The 24,093-nt window shown below is 30.4% G+C and overlaps 1 protein-coding gene across 1 annotated transcript in view; it reads left to right on the top strand.

Moving 5' to 3' along the window:
• The window catches only part of LOC148283830 (EGFR adapter protein-like), a 478,123-nt gene that overhangs the window by 91,168 nt on the left and 362,862 nt on the right, over window positions 1–24,093 (top strand). The window lies entirely within an intron of this gene.

The raw sequence follows: 24,093 nt of genomic DNA, 5'->3' as shown, positions 1-24,093 counted from the left end.
CACGTAAAGTTATTTCATTCTATTTCATTATTGGTATTCTAAATCCTCGTAGCAATTATTTATTTATTTATAAATTTATTCCTATATAAACCAATTAATGTTAAATGAAAATGGAGTGTTTTGTGTTTATGATAGCCTCCATCTAACATGGCACAGCCTGTTCTAAGATGGAGATTTTCTATATTTAGAGCATAAGTAGTACTATACTAATAAAAGAATACCATAAAAAAGAAAAACTAAAACTACTTAATTATAAATGCCTAGCTAATCAAATGTAAGAAATTAAAAACCGTTATTATAAAAATATAAAGTATATATATGTGCAAAGAATACATGTTATTTAAACATAAATAACTGTTTGATTTACTGTCTTACATAATAGTAATTTTTCTTATCACGCTCTTTGCGCGTTATTTCAGCCTGCTTCCCATTATCACGACCATATTTCCAATTTTAATATAAAGGATATTACAGAATGTCGCCAGGATGAAACACGTCCACCGTTCTTTGCGTACCCAACCGAACACAATATAGATCCAGGATCAATTTGCTCCGCGTCATATTATGGTCACTGGCTAATTGATTTATTACAAGAATTTATGACCTGCTTTGATCCTACGCTCACGGAAAATTTACAGGCCGTTGTTAAAGAAAATTTAAATTTATAACCATAACTTTTATCCTAATCCTTAACGGTAATAGCATTTTTTTAAATGATTTTTTATTTTTTATTTATTAATCGAATACATAGAATATTACAAAGTATAATATAAATAGATTATAAATCCTAGGAGTTACTAAAACTTTATTAAGGTCTAAATACTAACAGTTTTTTAAAAGTACCTACATATTCAGAACAACAAAGAAACGAGACAAGTTAAACATTTTTATAACTATACATCACAATAAAATGAAAACCAAGAAACCTGCACAGTTTCTTATATAAAATATTTTTTCCGTTTTGTAGTCTAGTTTGTTTCTCATGCAAGAGGTCTCTGGTTTGACTCCCGACATGGCTAATAATAAATTTGTATTTTAAAACTTTTTTCAGACTAGAAATTTCATAGTCTCTGGATTGACACCTGAAACATTATAATGATGATTTAAAAAAATAATTGAAAAATAGATTATTTGCGTTCTTATGATTAATGCAAATATTTAAATTTTTGGGGCTATTTTTAATGAGTTGTAAATAACTGACTTTTTGAAAACGGAAATAAATTTGTGGTAGAGTGGTATTTGAATTTCCGACCTCTAATCCGAGAGTTCGCTCCAGCCACGGGACCGCAACCCAGTTCTTTACCTTCATGGAACAAAAATATTAAAAATACGCTGTACTTGGTATATCAGTGCTATGCCCTACGCACCATTTAAGGCAGAAAGATAACGATGATGATGAAATTATAAAATAAATAGTATAACTTTGGAGAGTACTTTTTGTGAATTCTGTTTTGTGGTGTAGTCCTTATCGAATAAGTATTATAAATGAGGACGCGAATTTCATTCGATACATTATTAGTTATTTATTTTATAAGGCAAACAAACAGTATGTACACAAATATTGCCCGTTTCTTTGTATATTAAAATAAGACACTAATGCATACACGAAAATTTACACTTAATACAAACACATAAATTATAAAATAATAAAGTTAAATATCTGCTTCTCTCAAAATTCTTATAATTTTTTACTTAAATTTACATACATTGGCACAAAAAATATCAGCCTCGGTAAATGTATTGTTTTATTGGTCGCATATTCTAGGTATTGTAGATTGTTTAAAATAGTTTGTTAACGCGTTTCCTATGTTAAACAGAAAATTTTGTCTTGTCGGTCTAGATGCCACACGGAATGGAAGTCTTTCAAGTAGGTTGGGATAATCAATTTTATTATTTATTAATTTGAATAAAAATAACTGGTCTAACATTATTCTTTGATTTTTAAGAGAGTTTATTCGATGGTACTGCATACTTTAAGCATGGTTAGAGAAGTTAATGTTTAACCGGTAGTCAACCTGCTTAAAAAGTCTTGTTGGACCCTTTCTAGTCTATTAATACTTACATTATACTAAGGTGACCAAATAAGAGTACGGTATTTTAGCTGGGGACGAACAAATGTTTTGTAGAGTTTTTCATACGTCTCTTATTGTTATGTTTTTAAAAGGCTTATAAAAAAAAAAGATTTTCATTAGTCAATTTAATATCGGCGTTCAGACGTTTAAATAATATAGTTCAGTGGATGAAATAGATTAGACTTGTAGTGCAGGAGTGGCACGTTTGCCTACCATGCCTGAGGTCCCGGGTTCGATTCCTGGCAAGAAGGATTCGAACTATTGATTTTGAAGATTTAATATATGCAAAATGGCATTTTTACACGTAAGTACCATAAATTTATTACAGAACTGAAGAAAGAAAACAGTTTGAAAATGAAAATATTAATAGTTCTGAAGATTTAAAATAAATACGTTTGCTTCAAATAACGCCATTGTGACAGTTTCAACATCGTATGATGTATTTGGTGCAGATTTTAAAATCCCTCGAGCAGTTCTGTAACCCGGATACTCGGTAGCTCGGGACGGGGAACAGTAGACAGTCGAGGGTAGACAGTCTGTTTCCATAAATCTGCTGACATTTCTGAAAGGAACACATACAGTGGAACTCAATTTCTAAGCTCTCAAGATGACTGTCCATCGTTTTATGCCAATTTTCCATTTGAAAGCACCCGTGAACAGACTTAAGAAAAACGCAATTTAAAGTCTTCTCGAAAATGTTATTTTATATTAATTTATTTATTTTATTTATTTATAGTTGGATAATTTATATAGCACCATTTTTGTGAAAATCACCTCAAGGGCACTGTACAATTAATAAATATCCCAGTACGTCTTGCAGCTACAGAGCGCATGGACGGTTGGGATTCTAGTTCCTCGTTTTCAATTAAGATCAATCAAAAATTATAACAGATAGGAGCTAGATTACAGTACGTTTTGCAGCTACAGAGCGCATAGACAGTTAGAAATTTAGCCCCCATGTACACATTTTAAAAATTGATAAATAAATTTAGTGTATTAATGATATTTAAAAAAAAAAATATGAAAAATAAAAAGGAGTAAGATTACAACACGTCTTGCAGCTACTAAGCGCATAGATAATTGGAATTCTAGACCCCATTTACAAAGTTTAGATATTTTAAAGTTGATATATGAAAGCTAGATAACCAATCATCGTGCAGCTACAAAGCGCATGGACGAGTGGAATTCTAGTAAAGTTAAAACAATATCAATAAATTTATAAAAAATAGAGCATAGTAGTAAATTGGTCAAGTGTTCATGCCAAGAAGTAAGCAAAAAAAAACTTAATAAATCAAACACTGTTTCATCTCCACGGTGAACAAAGGTAAAATGAACTGAAAAAAAAAAAAAAACAGGTACGTACGGGGGCGGACGTAATATATTTTACATTTTACGCAACTAAGCGTTAAAGCTTATCCATTAAAAGTAAATACATTTTAAAAACCCCAAATCACACAGGCGAATGAAAAATACAGTGCTGTATGTGAAATAGGGCCAGAACCCCGAGTAAGTATTTTCAACTCGATAGCTGCTATCATCTTGAATAAGAGAATTGAGTGGAGATAAGTAGGTCTCGCTGTAAAGTAGTTGGTGCTTTTGATTACCATTATTGAGGTCCTGGTTTTGATTCCAGGCCGGATGGACGAGAAATATTGTATTTTAATGTTGTTAAAACTGCGTCAATTCATTGTTACTTTACTTGCATCTGAGAGCGTAAGACTGCTTATCAATTAATTGCCCTTTGCACCGCTAGATGCAATAAAGAAAATGGTAATGAAAGACTTGTTTTTAAACAACATTTATTTTATGCAGCATACCTAACAACAGCAACATAACAGGGGTGAACTACGGTAGAAAAAAAAGGCTTAGGAAAAATCACGTGACCACATCTAGGAACCGAGGTCTAAATCCCTGTAAGAAAATAAGTAAAACAAGCATCTAAGCCATTACAACACGAGTGGTACTTTGTAATATAAGGATCAAATAGTGTATATAAACTTTTTTAGTCATTATATAAAGGGCTTTATACCGGTAAAACGTATAACTGATATATTATCATATTATTCAAAATTTTCCTTTGATAATAAATAATTTTGTCTAAGTATTAATATTTTTCTTCTTAAAAATATTCTCCATCGATGTTTTAATGTGTTCAACTTAATAACTTCCCAGGGGGTTTAATCCAGTCCTTGTCTACCAAAAGTTGGACTAACTTAATTATGAATAAATCAACTGGTAAAAGTCTAGTACTAATAAAGTTTTTACCTCTAACTTCTCAAAAATTAACGGTGGGGAAAAAAAAATACAGATGAAAAAAAAAGTTAGAAAGGTATTATCTTCACTCGATTTTCTGATTTAGAATTTTTCCCTGAAAGCAACCATTGAGTCAAAAACACTCGTCCGAGGTTCCGGTGCTATTACACACAGAATTGTATTCGTTACCCGCCTAGACACCAATTAGTATTTTATTGGTCTCAACTCAACCCTGGACTTTATTCTCATGGAGTTGAGACTTGTGTCTGAATTAATGTTTTTATTTGTATTATTAAAGAATAACCCGCTAAGCCTCTATAAAGAGGCTAATCAGCAAATGAGATATGGCTAGTTAAGAGGGTATATGGAAAGAGGTAATGAAAAATTCCCCACAACACCCAGACCAATTGCGAAAAAACTCTTTCTGGGATTTTTTTCTTGCAACTGTCGGGAGCCGAACCCATGACGCCAGCTTTACAGTTGGCCGTCTAACCAACTGTACCACGGCACCATGGCACCGGTCAAAATGGCGCCAGTCAATTATTATTTTTTTGTAAAAGAATAAATTAATACAATATAAATGAATTATGAAAAAAAAAACATTTTGCGAAGGTATAATATGAAAATTTACGAAAGAAAAAAAAAATATCGCAGCTTAACCTAACCCAATCTGATAAAATTTATAAAATATTATTTCTTTGATCGTACTCTGAATTTCATTAATCTCTTCCAAAGTTCAAGAGTACCTACGAACATTAAGGAATTCTGTTTGTTTAGGTAAGATAATGCTATTCTCTGACGTCACATTAATATTAAAATTTCATTCATACTTTCACGAAAAAGATTACAAGTTAACTGAGTTCACTATATTCCCGCGGGAAATGCTTATGGAAAATTAAAATGTTAAAATTACGCACCCGTTCGCTTAATAATTATCAATGAAAAATATAAAATTAGTTCCAAAAGTCGCAAAGCTAATTTATATGGCTTGTCGGTAAAGTTTCTTTACAAAAAAATAAACAATTATGATAATATTTATTTCATACTAATTACTGCTAACATAACTATAAGGAGCGTAAAAAAAAATATGCTTCTTTAAAAAAATACGCTTTCGTAGAATATCTTGAATGTCATCATTGGAAATTTTTTGTAAATACGTCGATGAACGCGTTTAAATTTTGATATTAAGAACTGGGAAAAATTACCTCGATTCATTTTGTTTTGGCTGTAATTACATATCTATTCCCTGAGAGTTTTTTGAAGTTAACGTTTCACAGATGCCATTTTCGTAAGACCACAGAGCTGGGCAGCTTCCTGTACCTGAGTACTTACACTTGTAGCTAACTTCCTTTTGCTGCACAGGGAAAACTGCATTATGTGAAAATCCTTTGAGATGAATCTGAGTGAAACCGCTTTATTTCCCACCTTATCTCGCCCTACGGAGGGCGGCGCGTAATTTATAAGGGCGATGCAACACAACTATTCACAATTTCCCGGAAGAACAATATCTCGTTGAAGCTTTTATGCGCGGCTGATAGGATGCGAAGTGGTAAATAAAAGTTGCGGGAATTTTCTGGCACTTTGCGCCCTGAGTTTGAAAAATATTAGGTGCGGAGAATAAATGTCCGCACCATTAAGTTAATTGCTGTACGCGAAGGATTGTAATCCCCGGTATGCCAGATGGTTTATATCGTCCGTTTATTTATGTATCTTACAACTAATTACTTCAAGAATTTTCTAATAAAGGTCTAGAAAATTTAATTCATGGTGAAATTTTTTAATGAAATTTGAATTCTCGTCTTCACGATATTCGCGATGAGATCATGCTAATTTATTACGTACCCTTGTGTTGAACGAATTATCAATATACGATATACACTGGGATTATACTGCCATCATAAGCAAAAAAGCAGGCAGCCTTTTTTTTTTTTTTTTTTTTTTTTAAGTGAAAAAGAAATATTTGCGTTCTTATGATTTACCCAAATATTTAATTTTGAGGGCCATTTTCAACGAGTTGTAAATAACTCACTATTAGAAAATGGAATCGAGTTGGGGTAGAGTGGGATTCGAACCACGGACCTTCGGTCCGTGAGTCCAAGACACTAGCCACAGGACCACAACCCGATTTAAATTATTTAAACCCGATTTAGATTAATTTTTGACAATAATTACGAAATGAGTTAATTTTCTTTAAAAAAAACAACCATTTGATATATCTATGGCAATGAGCGGTAATTTTTTTTCTCAGTACGAAAAACGATGTAATATTTTTAAAGCAATAATACAATATCTAGAGATTCACAAGCAAAAACTCGTATATATTTTATTTTATTTCATTTATTTATTTAAACGCCTTTTAGGCTTTTACATGTTTTAACATACATATATAAAAATAAAGACAGACATAAATTTTACACAGAAGTGGCAAAAAAAATACTAATGATTTTTAGAAGCAAAAGAAAAATATCAAAAATATCATCTTTACATATTAGTATAAAAGTGAAAAGAACATCAATGCATTTTTAAATATGAAGACAGAAATGCATTTTACATATATGATACATACAGGTTTAATGCTTTAGAAACAATTGACATACTGTGTTAATTTATGAATAATTACAGTTTTTTTAAATTTGCATAAAGTTTATATGTACTAAAAAGCATTGGCGAATGGTGATTTCATTTACAGGTCAGCCATAAAAATATAATTTATTTGTACCTACATAGTAGGTTCATAATATAATGTAAGTTAAATATACTATAAAATTGCTATTTTTTTATGTGGTTCTGTGTGATACAACAACTCTTATCTATGAAATCAACTCAAACTAAGTAATTTTGTGATATACTATATTGTGTAGCTATATTATCCATTAATTTAACACACAACTCATATAAAAGTTTATAATTCAGTCAGTGTTAGGTATTCTCATAATGATTAAAATGTCAACTGGCTGACTTGTTCAAGAAATGAATAATGCCAAAAACGGCCGCGTCGAGCGCCACGTATGTTGCGAGTCATATGTCAAAAGTATCATCGCAAAGAAAAATAGTCCTTTAGAAATAATGTTTGAAATACTGTTTTCCCAATCGAGAATTTTCAAAGAAATCTGCAAGTTAACTATAGGAGAAAAATTCCGCTACTGGGTTTAATATGTTCAAAATATGGTACACTTATTTGTATGAAGAAATAAGCTGGAGTAATCGGCTAGTTCCTTGGCTTATTGCTGGCGCTGCGCTGGGCGCGCTTTATTAGTATTTTTATTTATATTTGGAGAAACGAATGGTGGCAATGATTTATAAGAAATAGTCATTATTTGTTTGTTTTTCTATAAATAAAGTCACCGTAAAACATAATTACGGCTAGTTCAATATAATGGTTAGCCACGCATAATCGCTTCTATACACGATTCGCCCCTGCTAAAAAGTGTCTTATCTCAAATTATGACTTTTGCAAATAACTGCCCTTTTGCTTATGACGGCAGTATGGTACAAAAGCAGTACCTTCTTACACCAGAGGAAAATAATGATGATGAATGTTGAGGGTATTGGATCATACGACAGATCATGTGAGTATGTAATGTACAAATATTTGAATAAATAAAATTTAATTAAAATTTCATGTTATTATTTTGGGTTCCGATTGGCAAACCAACGAAGTGCTCTGTGCATAGTTAAGGTAGATATGTGTATAAAAAAGGGTGTCAATGTATATTTTTTCGCTTTTTAAAAATAACATGCTTTAATTTATGGTCGCATGCGTATCGTTAAAAAATAATATTGCATTAGCTTGTCTGTGTCCATGTGGATAAAGAATACAGTTCAGTGTATGAAAAAAACAAGCTAAAGGGCCGAATTTACTAAAATGAAACGGACGCTAATAGCTGACTGTTATTATTTTAAATTACAGATTCTTCATTATTCAATTTCAATAGCGTACTTACCGAACTTTTTGGATAGATACAAAATATATCTGTAAATTTTGAGTGGTTTTGGTAGCATTATTTTGAGTGACAGATTATTTTTTATTACTAATTAAGAAAAATAACTTAAAAAAAGTCCACCTCGTGGTATTATGGTCAGCTCGTTTGTCTACCATGCAAGAGATTTTAGGTTCGATTTCCGTCATAAAATATATATTTTTAAAAAAAATCTCAATTTGATATTTCATAGTCTCTGGAATGTCATCTGACGCGTAAGAATTATATTTTTATTGTGAAAAAACTTGACTTTGTAATGTTTAAATGACGTTTGCTTGAATGCAGCAAATAATATAGAATATTATTCTGAAGTGGCTTTTGCAGACCTCGGTACTCGTATTTGCTTCTAAAGTTACTCCAAGATAATGCAGTTTCAACTTAATGCAGTGACAGGAACTATGAAATGTCCTAAATTTAATGCAAACATGTCCTATTTGTACACAAACTTATTTAACGTAGAATTCACATGCTGCGATAAAGCAAGCATGCTTCTAAAAAAAATATTCCTAACAAAAGTGGTGAATTTCAAAATCGTAATAACACTCACAAAAATTTTTTTGAGAAGGATAAAAAATAAAAGTATTTTAAAAGTTTGCGTTGCCTAGTAGATGAAATATATTTAAGCGTGATGAATCTAACTCGCGTCAAAAAGGGATTCAGCTGATGGAATAATTAAAAAAATATGATAAGTGATCACTTGAACTACCAGGTCATAAATCAAGTCAAAATAAAGATTTTAAAAACCTATTTTAAAACATTTATGTTTATAGATATTTAAAGGTATGCAATATTTAAAAAAATGTGTTTTTTATATTAAGGACGCAAAATAGGTAAACAAGGTATTCCGTGGGCGTAACTACTGGCATAGTAAGGTATTACAAAAACACTATGTATCTTAACCTAGTGGGCCTCGTGGTGCAGTGCTCAGCGCGTACGCCTACCACGCAAAAAGTCTTGGGTTCGATTCCCGACATGGTTGACATGAAAAATTTATTTAAAAAGGTGTTTTTACACTAAAATATTTCATAGACCCTGGACTGGTACCTAAAGCGTAATACTGATCATCTTACCTTCATTAAAAAAAAATCAAGATACACAACGATTGGTGTACCGATGCAGTGCCCTATGCATCATTAAGTTTGAAAGGGAATGACGATGAAAAGTATACAATATTTTTTTAAATGTGCTTTTTATATTAAGGACGCAAAATACGCAAAAAGGTATTCCGTGGGCGTAACAACTGGCATTGGTATAGTAAGGTATTGAAGTTTTAAAAAAATATATGTGTGTAGTCAAAGAAAAATAAGTAAAGTTTACCATCAGTAAACAATTATTTCTATTTTAAATAATACGCGAACACAGATAATCATACCTTAATACGAGAGAAAACACAAAAAATGCTTTAGCTGTGGGCAAAATTAAAAGTCACAGAACCAAGTTGATTTCTATATTATATACGAAAAAGAATAAAGACAATATAAAAATAAATATGTATATTTGTTATGTCATACACTAAAATATTATCAATAGGGAAATATCACCCTTTCTTTTCTATATTTTTAAACTAATAAAGGTCTATAAAATACTGTCCAGTGAAAAAATATTTTTTTCCTAATTATCAGCAGCATAAAAAATACTTTTAAATTTGTAATTTTGAATTCCCGCTAAAACGGCCATTCTATTGGCCACGCCCGTATATGTCACGATTCATATTTATTTGTTCCTGGCTCTTGAATTTTGTTTGAAACATTATCAGGAATCTTGACGTAACAACAACCAAGGCCAAACACGTCGCGTTTTTCTACGAAAGTATTTTGAATGAATTATTTTATTTATATTTCTTAATGAAAAAGTTTGTCTACAATATCCACATTGATTTCGAAAATACAATCAATTATTCTAAATTCATTTCATATATTTTTATCGGTATTCGTAGTAAGTGATATTTTACTATTATAATTGATTTTGCCGAGCGTGATATTTATATAAATTTGTAAGGAGTGAACCGAGTGAATAATTATTTTCTGTCGAATGCAAACTTAGTCCTTAAAAAAATGTCTGAGATGAATATTGAAGCCGCATAAAAAAGCGCAGTCCTGCGTATTCACTAGTCTTCTGCCTCTCTTTAATGGTGCATTTACATATAACAATGACACAATTCCTTAACACAAAATAATACGAGACAAGAAAGTGAACACTTATCTTTTATTGTAACCAAACAATGTTCAAACGTCACGATTAGAATGATATAAAAGCTATTGTTTAATTTGAAAATAAATTTGAAAAGCTCTCGAGGGAAATTGAGGAGATAAAAAGAAAAACAAATATCGCGACACAAATGCGCCTGTTGTTTTACAATTTGGATATTAAGTCTTCAAACAGGGTGTTTTTGAGCGTTTATTGCTTGAATTCATTAATGAAATTAATTTTTAAAAATATGAAATTAGTTTAAATAGCAATATAGGAGGGGCGAGCCCTCCCAATAACCGATTATTTGCAGCTTACCATATTTTTTTGACATCGAAAGTAATGTTTTATATTACATTATTATTAGGAAAAAATATATAACAAATATAGTAATAATAATAATACATTGCATTACTTCGGTTAATCAATTTGCATCATATTCCATACAGTGAGGAAACTACACCTTTATCGGCCAAAATTATTACTACCGGATTACAGAAACTTGCGTAGCCGAAGATAAGACATGAATTTCGTTACGTTTCCAAACTCCAAATTTAAGATTTACCTTAGAAACTTACGATTACAGTAAAATCTTGCAGCTTTCCTAAATGCAATTTAGTCTTTCAACACTTTTTTATAAGGGCTCTATTTTTTTTTTCTGTTTTTTTCCTCCACTAGATGTACATTCTACATCCAAATAATTAACATTTGTTTTAAAACTCTAATAAATAAACCATAAAATACTATTATTTGAAAAGATAGAAATACTGTATGTATAATGCTCAGGTAAACTAATTAAATTTAAGTGCATACTTGTATGGTCTGTACGAAACATAAATGCATTACTTGTTTATGCATGTATACAGTTCTTTGTAAGCTGCTGTTTCCAGAACGACAGTAAAAAATATTCATTTTGACGAATGAAACAAAGTGAACAAAAATTATCCATTTATTATTTACTATTATTCTTTAAAATAAAACTGCTTCACTTAAGACAATGCAAGTGAGATAGTATTATACGCACCCGCTATAATGTGAAAAGGAGATAACGAATATGTGTACGAGTATAAAATATAGAACTAAGATTAGGATATTAATTAAGTCCTGTTCAGTGGTTTATAAGTTAATTTTTTGTAAAATACATAATATTACGAATTGACATTTTAATCCTTAGTTTCAGTATGAATACTAAAGTGAGTTTTTAAAAACAAAGATTCGCTAAACAAGAATAAAATATATATGAATTAAATAATGTTTTTAACGGACGATGACATTTATAGGTTATTCTTCAGTATCCATTTAAACTTTAAAAATAATGTTAGAGTTATAATAAAAACGTAACTAGAAAATTAAAATTGAATAGTGTCGAGAGTAAATTATGCATAAAGAATAGTTAAATGTATGACTTACACCGTTTTGTGAATATTAAAATGATATAAAAATCGATGGAAGAATGGTTCTAAAAAAGCAATAATTAGTGTTTTCGGTGAAGAATACTTTAAAATAATTTAGATTTCATCATTATTTACTAAGAAATAGTGTTTTACTTCAAGGCATGTAAAGGTAGTCACAATTAAGCGAAAATTATCGGTACGCTTATGAATAATACTATTTTATAAATTACTTTTTCGACGATTCATCTTGTATCTTGGATATGTCGTTGCTTCCGATGTAGGGGTTCGAGTCCTTGCGGGGTTCCAGTTTTTTGCAATTATGTTTTTTTTCTTAAATTCATTTTTTTGTTTATGAAATGTTTATGTTAAATTAGAAAACATTTTAACTGAAACTATTAGCCGCTGCTGCCATTTGTCATTGATTATTTATCAAATATAAAATAGTCCAGTTTTTTGCAATTATGTTTTTTTTAAATGCATTTTTTTGTTAATTAAATGTGCGTCTTGAATTAGAAAATATTTTTCTTAAAACTATAAGCCGTTAGTGCCATTTTTTATAGATAATTGATCAAATATAAAATATACTTTTTTTTATGTGCACCACCGCTATGGACATTTTATCAGAATTTTTGCAGCCTACCAATCTAAAAACTTACCGCTTGACACTGCAATATAGTAAAGTTAATATGCAAATTATACAATCTAAGGAAACCATATTATGAAAATTGTCTATTTCGAATAAAATAACACGTTTATGTATATGACAGAAGAGAAGATTTGTCATAGGTTAATTAAATTGGCTACTATACACATTGTTGATTTTTGTGAAGTTTAAAAGCATAAACCTAGATCAATTTTACCTACATACTAGGCAATGCCAGAAAATATACTTAATCATGGACAAATTGTTTTGATCAACAATATTTTCAATTTGTCCAAATGTTTGTTGATAAGAATTAGGTTTTAGCACCCAGAGAGTTATAAAGATTAATCAATAAAGGTTTCAGAAGATAAAAATGGAAGAAATATGGATGTAAAAAACAATTGAAAAGGGATTATGGAACATTTGTCGTTGGATGGTTTGATTGGCCCATTTACATACTGTATAACATTCAACATTCTGCTTATGTTATACATCAACATTTTCTCAACTTTGCCATCTGTTGACACCAACAAACATTTGGACATACTTACTCAAAATATTGTTAAAACGGATATCACGTTTAATAAACATATATTTTTATTTTTTTTTTAATGTTTTTCTTATTATAATTTTTTACCACAATAGGCCAGAAACCCCAATTACAGCGGCGAATTACATCACAGGCTTGCGAAAAATTACAAAAAAAAAATTGTGTTCTCACCGGGAATCGAATCCGGAACCTTCCGTGTGTGAGTCAAGCATCTTGACCACTACACCACGGAGGCCGCCTACATGTACAGTGCATCGAGAGCCTGGTCCTCTAAGGAGACAGTAAGGATATTGTTTTGGATGGTAACCAGAGATGAAATTTGGGTTCATCATTATGAACAAGTAATGAAATAACATTCCATGCAGTGGCATTAAAAGGGCACACCGCCCCCCTAGAAGTTTATGGTGTCGCAATCGGTTGGAAGGTCATGGCCACTATTTTTTGGCACGGTATCCTGCTATCTGGATTCATTGACTACATAGAAAATGGTGTTAATATAACCGTAACATACTACATTAATATATTAAAGTAGTTAAAAAACGTTTTAAAGGAGAAAACGAAAGGAAAATTAAATGGGTGCCTTGTTTTTAAAACAACAAGACCGTAACCTTTCTTCACAATGCGTCGCTTTAGTTTTGTTTAGTTTTTGTCAAACAGACCATTTTTAACAAAATTGAGTGTACAGGAGTTCTGAGAAAGCCATTATTTACAAAATACAAATGATAATAATATATATTCAAAGTCTAAAGTCATGGTCATTATTTATGCCTATTTCGTAAAAAAAAACTTTAAATCTCTTCTGCAGATTTGTGTTTTGGTCTGTTTGACAAAAATGAAGTGAAGCGACGAAATGTGGCATTGCATATAAAACCACCCTACGTTTAGTCCAGACTTGGCCCAGTCTGATAAACTAAATAAATAAATAAGAAAATACAAATTCTCAAATTAAATAAAAAAGGAGGATTCACATTTTCAAGTGACGAATACGTCAATCATGTTTTTGATAATTTTTTACATGGTGTGATGTAATCAATCGTTTTTATTTAAAAAAAAATAAAGCATGAATAATAATGTCCCCCATGTGTATTATAAATGAAAGCCTTGTTAAAGATGATAAAATCGTTGAGGAATTTTTTCAATGCGTTATTTTTATCCAATTTATTATTGATTTATCGTTTAAAGTTAAACTTGCGCTATGATTGAGTTAATTCAACCACGTTTACCGAGACTTATGTCAGATTAAATATTTAGTTATTTTGATGGACACTACATCTCTCTCAATCAATAACTGGTTTAGATGCGGTGATCTATTATGAATGTTGACGGTTGGGCGGATTTATGGGATTGATCATCTGTGAAAATGTCTAACAATTTGACAAAGTACCTCCGGTGAAGGGTTTGAACTCAGACAAGTAATTTGATATATTGAATCAAAAAGCTATTTGGAACAATATGAAACTGAAAAACCGGGATTTACGAATTCGTTATTTATGGTTACCCGTTTAAATATTTGACAAATTCAGCAGATTTTAATATGATTTTGGGATAAGATGTTATGTTATGTTTATTGTAATAATGTCTAAACTAGTAAACAATAATTTAAATCATTTTAAATATTTGTTTAAATATTAAAAAAATTACATTAACTATCTTAAAGTAGAATATTGATTGAAAGAGTAAGGAAAGTGATTAAAGATAGACTATGGGATATACAAAGTGGCTTTACGAATAGAAGATGATGTATTGATTAAATATTTGCTGTACCGACATGTATATAAAAACCGTCCCAACTGTAGAAAGGTAGGTAGACTAAAAAATAACATTTTTCCCATTAACACAATTCCCACGCCGAGCTCAAAAGATTGTCTCTTATTTTTGGTATATTTCGTTTTGTTTTTTTTATTGGTTTTTTGCTTAATATGGATCACTTATGTAAATATTGTTTCTGTTTAAAATCAGTTCAATTCAACTAACTCACGGTTCAAAACTCGAAAATTCGGACTTCGTCTCATACAATACGTATTTAAATTTTTTATTTACCTACGTCTTTGCGATTTTCTTTGATATTTTAAATTATACACTCACTCCTTGTGAAAATCCGTTTACTAAAAATTTTTACTGCATGTTTGAATTCGATTAAATATTATTTTTTGGTATCGTTAATCCAGTTATAAGGTAAATCAAAATTCCTTTTTGACAGCACAGGTTTAAAACGACCAACCAGTCATACATTTTGAAAGGTAATAGAATATCAATCTTTATTTGTGAAGTTTTTATGATTCTTCATATCGTTTAATATACAATCAGATGTTCCATTAAAATTATTAAATATAATAAAATAAACAATCATATTAAGTACATAAAACAGCGCGATTTGTGGTAGGAAAATCATATTTCGCACGCAAATTAATACAATTATGAGATAAGCTCTTTAAAATCTATTTTCCATTATAAAATCGATAAATTTAATGCTCTGTGGAAAATTTTGTAAAGCATTATAATTAAGTAGTCTGATGAGTTCATATGTGAAAGCGTATTATGGAATACGCGGTCAATAGAGTATGAAAATCAAATTACGCTTTTTATTTTCGGAAAAAACGAACCTTCTCTAATAATCATTTTTTGTTAATACATTCATTTAAAAATAAAATCATGTTGATTTTTAAAATTTGCCGTTTGCCAAAATCATGATTATAAATATACCCCATTAATCATATATATTTAACACCTATACACGGTAAATAATACTAATTTATTAACACAACACTTCCTATTATCTATTATGTTTTCATGGTAATAGATTTCTCTGGATTACGTAAAGTCTTCCTAAATAAGTTATGTAAGGCATACATTTTTAATACATTTCAAAATAATAAAAAAAACATGACAACCTTTTTATATATTAATTACACAAGTTCAATTGTTTATGCTATTATTTATCAATGTGCTTAAGAAGTTATTTTGACTTCTCTCTAAGCAAACTTACCAGGCATTTTCTTAATAAATTTATTCAATTGAATCCGGGACACAATTCTACAATGTTTGAGTTTACATATAATGTTTTGGATCCTAAAAATCTAAAATTTCTTTGTCCGAATTCAGAGTTTGTGGTAGACACCATGACGCATTCTCAAGTTTGTCTTCTGGTAGTGTGCGAGTGTTCCTTTTGATATTAACGATTTTGGTCTTTAAACAAACAATCGCCTTTTATCTCAAACCCCACTTTTTTTTAAATAACTTGACGCTGGGATTAAGGGCTTTTAAATTTCTTTAATGATCGATTTTTGAGCAGACTCGAGACGTTTCAGTTAGGATTTGTTATTTCCTCGCCATCTAATTATACTAAAAGTTATAATTGAGTAACACAAGACAATGAGTTGTAGTGTAACGTATTCTCTTTTTCATCTAAATAATATCAGTGGATTTCTATGACTGTTACTAGGTACATATGTACAATAACAGAAACGGATTAAATATAATTGTTATAAACATACCTAGTAAGCAATTGGTATGGTCATAATTTTTATTAAGTTAAGAAATTATAAATGTTGCATTTTTAACTTATCTTGAGATAGAAGCGTTTTTAGCTTGAATCTTGTAATCGAAGTCGAACTCTTTAAAATCAGAAGTTTGGTGTTTTGAGTTTTAGTAAGGTATTAGGATTTGCACCTACAAAGAAGTACTAGCATTACACAAGAGTTGAATGACCGGGCATTTTATTTAGGTGTATCGTAATGCAAATCTTTAAAAATGTAAATTGACTAGAATCAGAAAGTGATGTTTTTTCTTTAAAAAAAGGAAGCATTTACGTTTTTAATTTTACCCAAGTGTTTCGATTTTTGGGGACATTTTCAACGAGTTGTAAATAACTCAGTATTAGAAAATGGGCATGAAGTTGGGGTAGTGTGAGATTTTAACCACGGGCCTTTGATCCACAATCCGACTCATTTCGTCAAAGATTTGTTCGTTTATTTCATAAGGCAAACTACGATGATGTTTGTGCCCATTTAGATGATATTAATTGGTTCGATACTTTGTCTAATCTGAACATGGAAGACGCAACCCAGCAATTTTACGTTGTTCTAAATGGAGTTATAAACAATTTTGTTCCCAAGCGTCTTACAAATAATAATTGCCGATATCCTCCATGGTACACTCGACCGCTAATTAAGTTAATTTCAGAAAAAAAAAAAAATTCACAAAAAATGGAAAAAGTACTCTCAAGCGTCTGATTATCATACTTTTTCTTTGCTGAGGGAAAGACAAAAACGCATGAATAAGGAATGTTACCTACATTTTATCACAACTGCTGAATATAACATTAACCGAGAACCTAAACTTTTCTGGTCTTTTGTCAAGTCCAAGCGAGCTGGGTGTGATGTGCCTCTTCAAATGTCCTACAAAGATAATTTGGTAATTGGCGGTCAGAATATTTGTAATGCTTTTGCGGAATATTTCCATTCTGAATTTTTGGAAACTAATGCATCTAGTTGTAGTGTTCCTGCCGAAGAAAATAGTGTAATTGATCTTAATGCTATAGAAATAAATGAGTCATTGGTAACAAAATATCTCAAAAAACTTAAAGTCAGCAAGGGTGCTGGCTTTGATGGCATACACCCTTTTTTTTATTTCTAAATGTATTAAACAGCTTGCGCGTCCTCTTACTTATCTTTTTCAATTATCAATAAAGGAAGGCACGTTTCCTGAAATATGGAAAAAGGCAAATATTACACCTGTGCATAAAAAAGGAAATAAGAGTCTTTTAGTAAATTATCGACCCATTTCTCTTCTTCCCATTTTTAGTAAAATCCTTGAAAATATAGTAACCGATCAGCTCTTCGATGTTATAAAACCACATATTAATCCCAATCAACATGGATTCTATAAGAAACGGTCAGTTGAATCAAATCTTTGTGAATTTACCGATATTGTTTTGAATGCAATGGATGCAGGTTTTCAGGTAGACGTTTTATATACGGATTATTCAAAGGCTTTCGATAAAATAAGTCATTCGGTCTTACTTCGCAAGCTTTGGAACATTGGTATACGGGGGAATCTGTATCGTTGGATATGTTCCTACATTAGTAACCGCAGTCAATCGGTCTCACTCAAGGGATTTAATTCATCATTTAAACCAATCCCATCAGGTGTCCCTCAAGGTTCGCATCTTGGACCCTTATTTTTTATTATTTATATCAATGATATAAGTTTATGCATTCAAAACTCAAATTTTTTGCTATACGCTGATGACAATAAAGTATTTAAAATTGTGTCTTCAATAAATGATTGCGAAGTTCTTCAAGCTGACTTAGATAGAATCTGTTGCTATTGCAAGGACAATCAGTTATTATTGAATTCTGATAAATGTCTTGTCATGTCATTTACTCGAAAGAAAAAAAGTATACTATTTGACTACAAACTATCTGGGAAAATTGTCAATCGTTCAATGAAAGCAAGAGATTTGGGTGTACTGATGGATGATAAGCTTTTATTTAGAGATCACATAAATACAATAGTAGATAAGGCGTACAGACTTCTAGGGTTTATCTTACGAATCTCCAAGCCATTCTCATCACCAAATACATTAAAACTTCTTTACTATACTTATGTGCGAAGTCAACTCGAATTCGCTTCATTAGTATGGTCCCCTCAATATAATGTATATATTAATCAAATTGAAAACATTCAAAAGAAATTTATAAGGAGCCTGGAATATCGTTTTGGTAACATTGAAAATGATTACGGCGCATCTTTGATCAATTTTAATATAGAATCACTACAAAAAAGGCGCCTTAGATATGATTTAATTTTTCTTTTCAAAATTCTCAATAACATAGTTGATTCGCCGTATCTTTTACAAAATATTGGTTTCCGTTGTCCTCTTCGCTATACTAGATTAAATTCCCTTTTTTATGTACCAACTTGTAAAAACAATTATACCTCGAATTCATTCATTAGACGTACCTGTAGAAATTATAACGGACTCAGTATTGATGTAGACATTTTTAACTGCACGTTGCATTTGTACAGAAAATTTCTTCATGGGGTCGATTATTTGGGATAGTTGCTGAATGTACATCTTAAGTGGTTTATGCTATGTATATGTGCCGCATGTAATGTATATGTTTGTGTATGTTTTATATGTGCGTTCATGTGTGTGCGTGGATGGCTCGGAGTGTACATTCGGTATTTTTATTTATTTTAATTTATTACCTCCATGGAAAACGCAAATGTCAACAATTATCCTTTTTTCACTTAAAATTATTATTTATTTTTTATTTTTTGTCACATTTAATGTTTATATCTTTTTAATTTATGAAAACTTAATTGGTCTTTTTATGTTAAAAAATTGTTGTTTTTAATACTGATTTTGTATGACTGTATGTTTTCTAAATAAAATAAAATAAAAATAAAAATTTGAAATTCTAGTGCTAGAGACCACCACGAAGTGATTAATTCAGGCTTTTGTAATTATTTCAAATTTTTATTCTGCCATAGTAAAAAAATAAAAAAAAGCGTTCGCAGAAACATTCATAAAGTTTTTGCTAACGAAACCAAGTTATACAGTAAATTTAAAACATACCTACATGTTTTAAAACAAATTTTCAAACTAAATGTTATTAAATATTGGTACATAACCACTTACCAACTTTCTTATGTCTACCGGTTTCGAAACATATCCGTTTCTTTGTCAAGACACCAATTAAAAAAACATGCAAAACCCACTATACACATTCATCATAGTTGTCGCACAAAAATATAAAACCAACACGACATGCATTTTCATAAGAACGTGCACTGATTAGGACTAACATGTACTGATTAGAATATGAAAATATTTAATGTTGTTTAAAAAATAGTTGAAAAAAAGGAGAGGGGATAAAAAGAGGAGCTTGAGTTTAATAGGTTTGGGGTGACCATTACAATGGAACATCGTAGAACGGGCTATGTTGAAAGGTTGTTTGATTATTGATCAAAAAAACCGGTAGACATAGAAAAGTCGGTAAGTGGTTATATACAAATATAATATTTAATAACGTTTAATAAAATGATTGACCACAAAGTTAATGCTTGAAATATGAATAATTTTTCAGACGTTTATTTGAAGTGATTTCTTAAAAGTAGAGTAAATATTGTAACTGAGTACAATATATTATGGTGATGTGTTCAATAATCAGCTGGGAAAAAGTGTGCCAAACACTTTCTTTTGTTTGCCCAACATTGAGAAAGATTGTTTCGATATACAAAGAATGGAACCATATTGTTTCAAACTTTACCGTACGATACAGCAGTAACATGGCTTTGGTTTAGTTAGGGTAATGCTAACATAGAAATGATATTGCAGATATTTTTTATTGTAACGTTTTTTTAGAAGAAGAAGACAGTACTGTCGAGTTTGTTTTATTCATTTAAATTAAAAAAAACTGTAATTCAGTTTCAATTTACATATTCAATAATAATACCGTTTTTATTTGTTTTACATGATAAATTATGAATAGTGTTTTTTTTTAGAAAGTTGATATTTTTTTAGAGTTAATTTAAGGATTGGACATAACCTTCTGTAATACAATTTGCAAGTATCATAATGTATGTGGTAATCTGGACAAGAAACTTCCGATGTCATTCATTTTCAGCCTCCTGCCAATACTGACAGTTGGAGCTGCTCTTCCCCAGGGATGTTTATCGACTTTTCAGCCTAGATCCGTTATGTTCAGCGTAAACGAAAGTACCTCTTGTAGGGTGTGTTTCTTCTCCAAGCTTGGCAGTTCGGTGACCAGAGATCTTGTTATTTTTATCAACCTCAAATAAGATGCCAACAAGTGCTCAGTTGTCTTGAAACGAAAATGCTATATATTCTTTATTTTTACAAATAGGGGTAAGCGAGCAAAAATATAGTATTCACCAAGATAGACCGAACAAATAAACGAATAAATGGGGTTCTTAACTTGTCCTATAACCGGAACGAATATAAACATATCATAAACCTATCGCTTGATGTTCTTAGATACCACGACGCTCAGCACTGAGCAAGATGACAAAGAAGAAAAGGATTTTATAATTATCCTCTTGCCATATTGTTCATCAAGAACTTACCAATAAATTAATATACCTACGCTAAAAAAATAAAGCTGTTACGTGGTTAGTAAGCTGGCAAGCTTTCATCCCGTTTCAATGCTATATTATTATCGTTGCCATGTTCGCATTTAGTAGTACATAGGGCACGTATCGCAGCGTATAAGCAGATTATTTATGTGCCTTAGATAATAAAACACGGGAGTTTGCTTTTTGGTGTTTTGAGCAGTTAGATATGCAGAAATTATCCCAATAAACTGTTTTATACGGGAATAAAACACCAAAGTCCACTTTGTTATAAAAAATATTATAAAGTTGAAATAAATATCTGAAGTCCACTTTGTTTTAATGCAAGAAACATCAGAAAATTTTACATGGAGACTTTTTTTTGATTAAAATTATTGCATTTGTTTAAAAAATTTTGGAAATAGCACAATCACAAAATCTTATTTCCTGAACATGTCGTTTAATGTGTTTCCCGTGGTTAATCTTTTAAGGTACATATTTTTTATACACATGCAGGCAATATGATAAATTGATTATTTTTATGCTTAAGGCGCTAGTTTAAGGACAATGTAATTTTGCAGTTAAAATATTACAAGCGACTTATACTTTACAATGTTTTTATTTCGATAGGAATTTAATGCTAGAAAAAAAGTTTCAATAATTATCAATAAACGTCCCAATCACATATTTAAATACAAATAAATTAAATAGATTAACGTTAACATATTCTTCTATTAATTTACTTTTTCCGTAGAAAACTCGAGTTTAATATGCTGAAAAACATGGGAACCTTAAAGTTTTCTGGGCCGATAAAATGATATTACAAGTCAACTAGCATGATGAAGCAAAGGATAATTTTTTACCATATTGGTAGCAATATTAAACCTTTTCATCCCTTTAAAGAAAATAACGGGTAAACATTTTCTTCGCTACAATGCAAGTCTGACAAAAGTTTTTTTTTTAATAAAAAAATAACAGTGGTTTGAGAAGAAACGTATTCTTTGTTTCAAAGTTAGATACGGTTAGATTTTCAGTGGACTGCGAAGCTCTACATTGAAAAATCGACAAGGAAGATATTAAGAGAGATTACAAATAATAGTTCCATTCCTGACCATGTCTACCAGTAACATTAATTTTCAAATACGTTTTTTCATTATAATTCATCGTCTTTCAATAGCTCAGATTAAGACTTTTTTTCACTTTCACGTAATATACGTACATATTGCACATGCCAGTATAAATTTATTTTTATTTTTACATTTTATATTATACATATAAAATCCATATACGTATAAGGGCGAGCATATTGCCTTAAAAAGATTAGTCCTACCTACCCAAACCGTTTAATTTTTTTAAAAAAAGTAGTATTGAACATATCATAGGTAAATATATAATAATAACTACAGTTAATTAAAAATCTATGCAAAGAAGAGGTAATAAAAATAGGTAGGAAAGAAAAAGTAGAATGTAAAAACTCAAATATTGATTCAGTGACATTTAAAAAGTGATTTAAATGTGAATAAAAGGCGTCTCTGATATAAGTGGACTTCTCTGATTTTAGTGGGTTTCTTTGATATTTATTTATTTATTAAGAAAATCATACAACAATTAAAAAAGTAAGACCAATTACAGATTTTACTGAACAACAGGCTAGATTCGTAGCGATGTTCTATTTAAATTTAAATGGTCACAAAAAAGTTCAAAATTTAACCGAATCATGACGTATTAAGGGCGTGGCCAATGCAATGAACCTTTTTCGAGGGACTTACAAATTATAAATTTAAAAATATTTTTTATGCTACTTGAGTACAAGAATCCCAGATCCTTTTTTATTTAAAACTGTAAAACAAACAAACACGTTATTTCCGTATCTGCCTCTATTATTGGCCACTGGTTTGTTGTAGTACAAAAAACAGAATACAAAAATACACAATATATATCAGATTTTGGTCTAGATATACTGTTGTTAAAATATATTGCCATCGCATAGTTAGAAATTTATGTTAATATAAATTTAAATAGGGTAACAAATTATAAGACAACTTTTATTATTTTCCGATAGTCTTAATCGTATCCAGAGTCTCCAACACTACCACGGGATCAGAACCCGTGTTTCTTCGCAACGGTAAATTCATTTGAATTGTACAGATTATATTATATTAATAAGTTTGATTAGTTAGCAATAAAATAAAATATTTAAAAAAAAACTAAGTAAAAGAAAAAAGAAGCAGATAAGTAAAATTAAAATAACGTTAGTTAAGCTACGAGAATTAGTGATGTCCCATCTCTGTTGCAATTATGTTCTTTTCATGTTCCCAACCACGTAATCAGAAGTATAAATCTGTTATTTATCAAATCTTCTAAGAGCAACTTTTGTTATTATGCTCCAATGTTCAATATATGTAGATTAGTAAATTTGTCTCACAACATAGAAGGCTTTTGTATTTTTTTTTGCCATTAACAAATAATGGGATGAAGATGGATTGGCATGGGTAGGATTGAAGTCCTTTATGTTGATCATGTTAATTAATTGTTTTCTTTATTTATAACAATATTAAATTTTTTTGTCCAAATGTCCGTAGACAAAAAAATTGATTTGAAAACATTTTATAGAAGGGAATATGGAGGTCCAGGCATTTACAAGGTTTATGACCTGTCGTTTGCTGGTTTAAGTGGCCACTTCACACACTGTGTAACATTTCATATTCCCTTCTCTAAAATGTTCTCCATCTCTGTTGTAATTTGTTAATCTTAATGACTCCCTAGGGGGTAAAATCCAGTCTTTTGTCTTACAACATTTGGACAAACTCAAAATATTGTAATAAAACCAACTGGTTCAAGAAGTTTAAAAATGCCTAGTGTGTGAAATAATTCGATCAAATGAATCTCTTCACAACAAAAAAGGCTCCCAGCTCTTAATTTCAATAAAGTCAAC

This window comes from Micrasema longulum, unplaced genomic scaffold (assembly GCF_059751315.1).
Source record: "Micrasema longulum isolate JH-2025_06_02 unplaced genomic scaffold, ASM5975131v1 h1tg000191l, whole genome shotgun sequence".
Classification (NCBI taxonomy): domain Eukaryota; kingdom Metazoa; phylum Arthropoda; class Insecta; order Trichoptera; family Brachycentridae; genus Micrasema; species Micrasema longulum.
Note: the sequence above shows the minus strand (reverse complement) of the source record. Positions and strands in the feature narration are given on the sequence as shown.